The sequence below is a fragment of the Salvelinus sp. IW2-2015 genome, unplaced genomic scaffold (assembly GCF_002910315.2).
Source record: "Salvelinus sp. IW2-2015 unplaced genomic scaffold, ASM291031v2 Un_scaffold2127, whole genome shotgun sequence".
NCBI classification, from domain to species: Eukaryota; Metazoa; Chordata; class Actinopteri; order Salmoniformes; family Salmonidae; genus Salvelinus; species Salvelinus sp. IW2-2015.
Window position 1 is genome coordinate 147,969 of NW_019943462.1, and position 9,435 is coordinate 157,403.

Here is a 9,435-nt window from a genome sequence, read left to right on the forward strand (position 1 = left end):
CTGATCTAAACAGTACGGGAAAAAAAATTCACTTACAGAGGTGCATCAAACATGGATATCAGGATTGATATGGAAAATTTTATTATTCTGGTATTTCTACCACACTGATTTGAGCTTGGTTCTTATTTGGAAAGTGTTATTCCGGTATTTCAACATGAGTTTGAGCATTGCTTTTTAAAAGTGCATTTATTTTGATTTTCAACATGATTTGAAGACTTGTTTTTTTGAAATGTGTTTTTTTTCTTATTCTGTTTATCAACATGATTAGAGCTTGTTTTGAAAAGTGTTTATTCTGTATTTCAATGTTGCCAACTTTGCTGAAAGCTGACGCACAGTGTTCCTATCATCCTGATTAAACAAGTACTGAAAGAACACTACAGTAGTGCATCAAACATGATTTAGAGCTTGTTTATGGAAAAAGTGTTTATTTCTGTATTTCTAACATGATTTGGGCTTGTTTTTGAAAAGTGCCTTATTCTTATATTCAACATGATTTGAAGAACTCTGTTTTGGTAGACAATAATCCTTACAAGTTGCCTCCCTTCCAACAATACTGAATTTAGGTGACATTGTTTTGAAAGAAAAAAGAAAAATAACAAAAAAAAATAGCCAACAATACAGAAAAAGGAATAAAAACACTTTCCAAACAAAATTAATTAAAAATAAAGGACACACACATAAAAGAAAGAAAACAAAAAAAATTCATATAAATAAGCAAAATATAAAAAATCTTCACAGAATAAAACAAGGCTTCAATCCCATTTGTCTTTGATCGCACTCTGTAGGAATTTTTTCTTTTCAAGTACTCGTTTAATCGCATGATTCGGAACACTCGTGGACAGTTTATCGAGGCAAGCTTGAACTGAAAATACCGCAAAAAATAATACAAGCATAACCTTCTCCCAAAAACAAGCCTCTAAATCCTCTTGTGACTCCTCTTAAGGTGGAATTGGGTCACTCCTTGAAACAATACTGGGAAACAGTAGCTAGAGGCGGGGATTTGGGTAGAACATGTGACCCCAGTCGAGTTGCAAACAATTGGAATAAAGAATAACCTTTTCCAACCAACAAGCTATCTTTAAATAATCATGGTTTTTTGAAAAAACAGCAGAAAAAAGATAAAGCACTTTTTTTTCAAAAAAAACAGCTTCGTGTCATAACAGCTTTGAGACACTCCGATGTTGACTTGTGCATTACAGTGTCGCATATGATCACATGTGCTAGTTGCTCCACGTATTCTGGGTCTTTGTTCGGTGCTTCAGAAAAAACACACACCCCGAGAGTGCTTTCGTGCCTGAGTAAATACAGAAAGGTAGCGTGTGGGCCTCGAACAAGTCAGCGAGGGTGCAAACGGTGGAGTAGTTGGGTGCAGCCATAGGTTACGGCGGAGCGGAATCAGATGTGTGTGTAGTGTGTGGGTGGGTGTGTGTGTGTGTGTGTGTGTGTGTGGTAGTGTGTGTTGTGTGTTGTTGTGTGTGAGTGTGTCGTATGTTGTGTCGTGGGTGTGTGGGCTGTCCGGTGTGTCGTGTTAGTAGCCAATCTCGTTGTAGTTGTCATGACTGACACATATGAAATGCTGTGGTTGTTGGGATAAGGCGATTGAGTAGAGCAGCCCAGGACAACAGCGCCGCTCTCTCGCGGTTTTCATTCATTGCCGTCGTGTGTCGTGGTACCCGTTTGTGTTGCTCATTGTGGGTGTAGTATGTTGTCTGGATAGATCCGTGTTGATTTGTGCTGTGGTGGTGTTTGACTCGCGAGTGTTGGGGCGATGGGTGGGGGGGGGGGGGTTGATTGTCAGGACCCAGCAGGAGGGGTCACAGTGTCAGTATGGCAAACGTCTAGAGAGTGTACTGTTGGCAGCTGTCTTTCTCTGTCTGTCTCTCTATCTCTCTCTCCTCCAGGGCCGGTTCCAGGCATAACCAGTCGCTTAGGGCCCTCCAGGCTGTGTAAGGGCTATTTTACCAAGAAGGAGAGTGATGGAGTGCTGCATTAGATGACCTGGCCTCCACAATCCCCAGACCTTAACCAAATTGAGATGGTTTGGGATGAGTTATTTCCAGATCTTTGTTGGACAATTATCACAACATGTAGTCATTCACTGAATCCCAATGTGGAATGTACAAGAAATGTAGCTAGACCCAACTGAACATGTAGCCAATAAACTCTGAAAAATCTAGTGAATAAAGGGTGCCCAGAGCAGATGGATGTTGCATTGATGTTAAAAGTCAATATACCACCCTGCTATTTAATGATGCACCCACTCTGTCCCCCAGTGGGTCAAGACGAATGCACCACACGTGTGGTGCAGTGTGCAGTACAACAGAGCTGTAGGCTACTCCAGTGGTTATATGCCTACATCTGTTTTTATAAATAATACATTCAAATACATAAATATATATATATATTAAGTGTTTCATTTAATCCTTGTTGGGAAATTCCATTGGACTTACCATAAGTCTTAATATTATACATATATATCAATAAATTCCCTTCATAACATACCTTGCTTAATAGGACACCTCTCTAGGAGAGAGGGGCAAACTGTTCCAGATGGCGATGCCTTCCTTAGCTAGCAGCGTTGCTAATCCCGCCTCACCACCTCCACTAGCTAGTAGGCCTGCTAGCGAGTCAGACTCAGCGGGAGAGGGAGACGTGGAGCTGGGGGGGAGGGGGGCCGTGCATCCACTGACGAAGGGCTCGGAGCAGGTGCAATTTGCAGTTTAAGAACAAGCAAACATATAACCCTTGGCTTGTCATGCAGAATTCAAAGTTAGGCTGTACAACATGCAAAAAGGGTGGGCGCTTGGGTCTAGAAACGACTCGGGGTATTAAACTAGCAAAAGAGTGGATGGAATGTACAGTAAATGAACATCCTATGCATCAGACGTTAAAAAAAAACTACAAAAAACAAAGAGTCCTCAGAAAAAAAATTGAACGAAGGCGCATTTTGTGGCAGCAAGCCTTGTAGACAAGGCTAGAGAGGACACCCAGGTTATAGATAACAGTCAAAATGAAAAAAATAAACTACAGATAGAAATTTCATAACAGCCTTATAGGAGGCTAAACGTCACAGCCACAACGTCACAGCCGGCTCACGGCTTTGAGCACTCTCAGGAGTTAAATGGAATTGACATGGGGAGAGTCATTGTGGGAGGTTTTTGAAAACTAAGGTAAGATTTTTTTGTTTTTTTTGTTTCACCTTCACAGTACAGAACAAGTTTGTAATCTGAATATGTGCGTCATATTATCACATAGGCAGGAGGCCTATATATTCTCACATGTGTGTTCTGCTGTAGCCTACATTGATCAATTTTATTTGAAGTTATTTGAAGATTTCGATATTGTGATATTTAGTCTTGTAACGACTCCCACCGAAGGTGGCTCCCCTTCCTGTTCGGGTGGCGCTCGGCGGTCGTCGTCACCGGCCTACTAGCTGCTACTGACTTCTCCTCCCCCTCCCTTTTTATTGAGTAGTGACACCTGTTTGTGGTTAGGGTGATTTGTGGGGCTTTATTTGTGCGGGATTGTTGTGTGTACAGTTAGTACATTCTTGTGTGTCAGGGTATGTGTACGTTGGTTTGTGATTTTCGTGTTTCTCACTCCTGTTTGTGGTGGAGCATTACTTTTAGAGTAGCGTCGTGTTTTCACCCGTGTGGGGAATTAAATTTGGAACGCTACTCTGAACTCTCTGTCTCCTGCGTTTGACTCCTTTCATCCACTACACCCCGGGCATTACAATTCTACTGCTCCATGTCTTGAAAAGTATGTCAAATTCGGGTCTTGTAAACCAAACAGCTGAGTATGTATCTACAGTGGGGAGAACAAGTATTTGATACACTGCCGATTTTGCAGGTTTTCCTACTTACAAAGCATGTAGAGGTCTGTAATTTTTATCATAGGTACACTTCAACTGTGAGAGACGGAATCTAAAAAACAAAATCCAGAAAATCACATTGTATGATTTTTAAGTAATTAATTTGCATTTTATTGCATGACATAAGTATTTGATCACCTACCAACCAGTAAGAATTCCGGCTCTCACAGACCTGTTAGTTTTTCTTTAAGAAGCCTCCTGTTCTCCACTCATTACCTGTATTAACTGCACCTGTTTGAACTCGTTACCTGTATAAAAGACACCTGTCCACACACTCAATCAAACAGACTCCAACCTCTCCACAATGGCCAAGACCAGGGAGCTGTGTAAGGACATCAGGGATAAAATTGTAGACCTGCACAAGGCTGGGATGGGCTACAGGACAATAGGCAAGCAGCTTGGTGAGAAGGCAACAACTGTTGGCGCAATTATTAGAAAATGGAAGAAGTTCAAGATGACGTCAATCACCTCGGTCTGGGCTCCATGCAAGATCTCACCTCGTGGGCATCAATGATATGAGGAAGGTGAGGAATCAGCCCAGAACTACACGGCAGGACCTGGTCAATGACCTGAAGAGAGCTGGGACCACAGTCTCAAAGAAAACCATTAGTAACACACTACGCTGTCATGGATTAAAATCCTGCAGCGCACGCAAGGTCCCCTGCTCAAGCCAGCGCATGTCCAGGCCCGTCTGAAGTTTGCCAATGACCATCTGGATGATCCAGAGGAGGAATGGAGAAGGTCATGTGGTCTGATGAGACAAAAATAGAGCTTTTGGTTAAACTCCACTCGCCGTGTTTGGAGGAGAAGAAGGATGAGTACAACCCCAAGAACACCATCCAACCGTGAAGCATGGAGTGGAAACATCATTCTTTGGGATGCTTTTCTGCAAAGGGACAGGACGACTGCACCGTATTGAGGGAGGATGGATGGGCCATGTATCGCGAGATCTTGGCCAACAACCCCCTTCCCTCAGTAAGAGCATTGAAGATGGGTCGTGCTGGGTCTTCCAGCATGACAACGACCCGAAACACACAGCCAGGGCAACTACGGAGTGGCTCCGTAAGAAGCATCTCAAGGTCCTGGAGTGGCCTAGCCAGTCTCCAGACCTGAACCAATAGAAAATCTTTGGAGGGAGTGAAAGTCCGTATTGCCCAGCGACAGCCCCGAAACCTGAAGGATCTGGAGAAGGTCTGTATGGAGGAGTGGGCCAAAATCCCTGCTGCAGTGTGTGCAAACCTGGTCAAGAACTACAGGAAACGTATGATTCTGTAATTGCAAACAAAGGTTTCTGCACCAAATATTAAGTTCTGCTTTTCTGATGTATCAAATACTTATGTCATGCAATGAAATGCAAATTAATTACTTAAAAATCATACAATGTGATTTTCTGGATTTTTGTTTTAGATTCCTTCTCTCACAGTTGAAGTGTACCTATGATAAAAATTACAGACCTCTACATGCTTTGTAAGTAGGAAAACTGCAAATCGGCAGTGTATCAAATACTTGTTCTCCCACTGTATGTATGTTTGTATGCATATTGCGGGTGTTCTGCTTCTGCAGTGTCATCTAAAAATGTTGCTCTACATTGATGTCTAGAAAATGAGGCTATAAGAAAGTAGGACTTGCCCCGCAGCTATGCTCAAGTATGTGGGCATATTGCAGTGACGTCTAAAATGCTTTGAACTAATCAGCACTTGGAGAGTGCTGTCCGTTTCGCCACCATAGACAGGAGGCTACTTGGTGTTTACTCTGTTTTCTGTGCTGCCATATTGTGTTCGACACTCTTTTTTCTCTCAATGTGTTCCGGTACCCAGACCCCCCCCCGGATAACCCTCCTTCTGCGTCACTATGTGTTCCGGGACCTCAGACCCCCCGGATAACCCTCCTTCTGCGCTCACCATGTGTTCCGGTACCTCAGACCCCCCGGATAACCCCCCTTCCTGCGCTCACTATGTGTTCCGGGACCTCAGACCCCCCGATAACCCTCCTTCCTGCGCTCACCATGTGTTCCGGTACCTCAGACCCCGCGGATAACCCTCCTTCCTGCGCTCACTATGTGTTCCGGGACTCAGACCACCCCGGATAACCCTCCTTCCTGCGCTCACTATGTGTTCCGGGATTCAGACCCCCGCGGATAACCCCCTTCCTGCGCTCACTATGTGTTCCGGACCTCAGACCCCCCCCGATAACCCCCCTTCCTGCGCTCACTATGTGTTCGGGACTTCCCGATTTACAACTGAAGCACTGGCCAAGACTACAGTGCCTTCAGAAAGTATTCAACCCCTTGACTTTTTCCACATTTTGTTGTGTTACAGCCTGAATTTAAAATGGACGAAATGTAGATGTTTTTTTGTTGCCAATGATCTACACACAATACCCGTAATGTCAAAGTGGAATTATCTTTTTTTTTTTTATTGTTACAAATTCATCAAAAATGAAAAGCTGAAATGTCTTGAGTCAATAGCTATCAACTCTTTGTCATGACAAGACTAAATAAGTTCAGGAGTAAAAATGTGCTTAACAAGTCACATAATAGGTTGCATGGACTCTGTGTGCAGTAAAAGTGTTTAACCTGCCAAAGGTGATTATAACATGTATTGACTCAGGGGGTTGAATACTTATCTAATGAAGATATATTAGTGTTTTATTTTTCATATTTTTGTTTTTACAAATGTTTCTTCCACTTTGTGTAGATAGTTGACAAAAACATTGAATTAAATACATTTTAATGCCACTTTGTAACACAACAAAATGMTGAATATTTATCTAGATAAGGTATTTCTGTTTTTTATTTTTTCTAAATTTGCAAACATTTATAAAAACCTGTTTTCACTTCGTCATTATGGGATATTGTGTGTAGATTGATGAGGGAATAAAACAAAACAATTAATTTTAGAATAAGGCTGTAACGTAACAAAATGTGGAAAAAGTCAAGGGGTCTGAATACTTTCCGAATGCACTGTATGTATTATTTCTTTGTGTTGCATAGAGCAGGGGTTTCCAGCAGGTCGATCCCAGCCCACCCATGAGTAGCTTGCCAAACAATTCCCGAAAGTATACGAAATGTTTCACGTGTTCCATCACAAACGTCATAAACAAATCTCACAATTATCGGACGCTGCAAGTTCCCAGCTACTATCTAATCAACGCAACTTTGACATTATCCAACCCCTGGATAGCCACTATGGAATAAAAAATCCAAACCTAACACAATATCTGCCAATTAATTTCCAGTAATATTGCCCCAGTCTGTCTGTGTGGTGGGCGCGTTTGTCTATCGCTCCAGTTGATGTGATAACCGTCTTGTGGGTTGACAGAAATACTTTCTCCCAAAACCTTCTCAATTAAATGTTAACTGCAAGGTAGGCTTACCTGGCAGAAGTATATCATGAGTAAATACATTATTTGTATTTATTATTTGTTATTTGCTCATTTTGCCATGAAATGAGCAGCAGCAGTACAGTAGTTAAGGTGGGGGTAGACTATGGTTCTGCATAGCCTACTTCTCGCGGCTATACAGAACCATCGCTAGACCGGCAAGTTAGATGGCACATTCCTCACTCACTAGACCCGCAATTAAAGGGCCAGATGCGCAATTAAAGGGGAATTACACTCAAAAATACATGTTTGTTTTCTTCCAGACCTAAATAAAAAAGTGTCTTCTGATGTGATTTAACCATTGACGTGGACTCAGAGCATCCAATTTCGTTGTTTCTCTATGAAAAATTGTAATTTGTATTGCCTTACGCCTCACGCCTTTTGCACACACTGTATATAAACTTTTTTTCTTCTATTGTGTTATTGACTGTACGCTTGATTATTCCATGTGTAACTCTGTGTTGTTGTTTGTGTCTCACTGCTTTGCTTTATCTTGGCCAGGTTGCAGTTGTAAATGAGAACTTGTTCTCAACTGGTCTACCTGGTTAAATAAAGGTGAAATAAATAAAATAAATAAAACACTTTTTTGAGAGAACCATTTTTTAAATTCTAAAACCAGGAAAAATAAAACTGAGAAAACAGATTTCTTGAGATTAATTCTGACTATTTTGAGGACTGGCTACAGCGTATCAAAATGGACAAACAGTACTATTGCTGCTTTTTTCTTGTTTTTCAAGCGAATGTCTTTTAAGGAAGTATGCGTTCACACTCGTTCGGTTAGGAGCCAGTGGAACTGAAGCATGCTGGCGTCTTAAGGACCCGGGGAAGAGTTGCAGGGGAGAAGAGAATAATGTGTCTATTTGAAAGCTAGAATTTTGTTTTAGCTCCAACACGTTTTATTTTATTTTAAAGTAGCTCTCATGCTTGAAGAGGTTGGAGACCCCTGGCATAGAGACACAATCACCGACCAATAACCTGCAATCAAAGGGAATGGCCACTACGGCAGCACCAATAAGGTTGCTCTCTCACCTGTGCAACAGTACAGGACAGAATCATACGGGAAGAGGATGGAAGGGGAAGAGGAATCATGATTTTTTTATTTTTATATATATCTTGTGATTACATGCCCACTAAGAAGCTTGAGGATTGATCAATACTATTTTCATTGTAGCTGTTTGTGAATCAACACCTTACATAATGTATGGCGTCAAGTAGCTGTTTATGTAGTGAATCAACACCTTACATAATGTATGGCGTCAAGTAGCTGTTAGTACACACCTACTAATGTATGGAGTCAAGTAGCTGTTTGTTGTGAATAAAACCACTTACATAATGTATGGAGTCAAGTAGCTTATTATGTTGTGAATCAATTAATGTATGGATCAAGTAGCTATTTATGTAGTGATAATCAACACTTACATAATGTATGGAGTCAAGTAGCTATTTATGTTGTGAATCAACACTTATGTATGGAGTCAAGTAGCTATTTATGTAGTGAATCAAACATTACATAATGTATGAGTCAAGTAGCTGTTATGTTGTGAATCAACACCTACATAATGTAGAGTCAGAAGCTGTTTATGTTGTAATCAACACCTACATAATGTATGGAGTCAAGTAGCTGTTTGTTGTGAATCAACACTTACATATGTTATGGAGTCAAGTAGATATTTATGTGTGATCAACACTTACAAATGTATGAGTCAAGTAGCTATTTATGTTGTGAATCAACACTTAATGTATGGAGTCAAGTAGCTATTTATGTAGTGAATCAACACCTTAATATTGTATGGAGTCAAGTAGCTATTTATGTTGTGAATCAACACTTAATGTATGGAGTCAAGATAGTATTTATGTAGTGAATCAACCACTTACATAATGTATGGAGTCAAGTAGCTGTTTATGTTGTGAATCAACTTACATAATGTATGGAGTCAAGAAGCTGTTTATATTGTGAATCACACCGTACATAATGTAGAGTCAAGTAGCTGTTTATGTTGTGAATCAACACTTACATATGTATGAGTCAAGTAGCTGTTGTGAATCAACACTTAATAATGTATGGAGTCAAGTAGCTATTTATGTTGTGAATCAACACTAATGTATGGAGTCAAGTAGCTATTTATGTAGTGAATCAAACATTACATAATGTATGGATTCAAGTAGCTATTTATGTTGTG